Source organism: Carlito syrichta, unplaced genomic scaffold, assembly GCF_000164805.1.
Source record: "Carlito syrichta isolate Samal-C Ts95f unplaced genomic scaffold, Tarsius_syrichta-2.0.1 Scaffold313468, whole genome shotgun sequence".
NCBI lineage: Eukaryota > Metazoa > Chordata > Mammalia > Primates > Tarsiidae > Carlito > Carlito syrichta.
Window position 1 is genome coordinate 530,061 of NW_007257564.1, and position 1,560 is coordinate 531,620.

The window sequence follows — 1,560 nt, forward strand, 5'->3', positions numbered from 1 at the left end:
TAGGACACAATTTGTAGGCTGTAACGGAAACTGAAGCACATTCCTTATAGAATTTCCAAGACAGGGAACTCTGTGGCCACCACCAGTGGGGATTTCAACAGATTCCACCAGTTAGCTCATCTCATTTTGTTTCCAAGGCCTTACAAGAGCTGAGAGTCCAACACTCCACTCTCCCCTCCTCTCTCCTGTTTTGTATTTTGGGCTTTCAGTTACTGACTATTCTTTCTATGACTTATATCAAGAGTTGACAACCTTTCAGAAATGTTATTCCAAGTTTTTACTTCTGTATTCTCTTGTGGAAATAAAAAAGGCACCAATCTTCTGCTTTAGGTTGAATGAGATTGACTTAATAACTAGAGCTGCCCAAAGACTCTCCACTCTCTTCCAGATGCTCTGTAACTTGTGAGGAGAGGAGGCAGTCAAGGAAACCACTGGGCCTTGAAAGGAGGGGTCTACCAATGATCTGAAGGAGGAGAAGGAGAACTGGGCAGGGTTCCCAGCATCCAGGATGAAGGATCCAGACATCCTTGATACACTGGTGTTTTGGCCAAGCCTCAGCTTGGATGTGGATATTGCTAGAGGATTTCCACTTAAAAGACTGTATCCCATGTCCCACTTATTGTATTTATACCAGTAGAGACTGTTTTGTTTTCATCTTAAAGGTTTCTCAAGCGCCTTCCTTAAAGGGATAAGTTTTCCCAAACCTAGCATTATTTAAATTCCAAATCATATATGGAACAGTTTTCAGTAAACACCAAGATTACCTGATAAACTCTTCTCAGCTGTCTCTCTACTCTCTTCCAACACCAGACTCTTTTTTTGTGTGTGTGTGAGTGTCGGAGTCTCACTCTGTCACTCAGGCTGGAGTGCAGTGGCACACTCACAGACACCACAGTCTTGGCCTGCTGTGCTCAGGCGATCCTTCCGCCTCAGCCTTCCAAGTAGCTGGAACTACAGGCACACACCACCATGCCTGGCTTATTTTTCAATGTATTGTAGTGAAATCTCACCAAGTTGCCCAGGCTGGTCTTGAACCCCTAGGCTCAGGCAATCCTCTGGCCTCCACTTCACAAAGTGCTGGGATGACATGTGTGAGCCACCACACCTGGCCTCAACACCAGATTCTTTCAAAGGGAGTCCAGACATGCTGCCCTTCATAACTTCCTCACTTTGTCCCTCACGATCTGGCTCTACTTCCATCACAACAAACTGCTTCCCTGACAGAACAGCCTTTTTCAACCTTTCACCCCCACCTCCAAACTGATTTCTGCAGAATTTGGCAGGTCTGACTATATTTCTGGAGGTTCTCAGTTTCCCACACTCAGTCCTTTCCTTGGCATAAATCCTACCCCCCAGCAGCTGCTCCATCAACTCTGTGTCCTCCTTCTGCTGCTTGGGTAGGAGAATGTTCCACTTCAGTCCAAGCTCTTTCACTTCTTTTTAAATGATCTCTGTGTCTCTAATACCATAGCTCTGTTGTGGGGACTTGGCAATGACAACAGTGATTTTTTTTTTTTTTTTGAGTTGGAGTCTCACTCTGTCGCCCAGACTGGAGTGCAG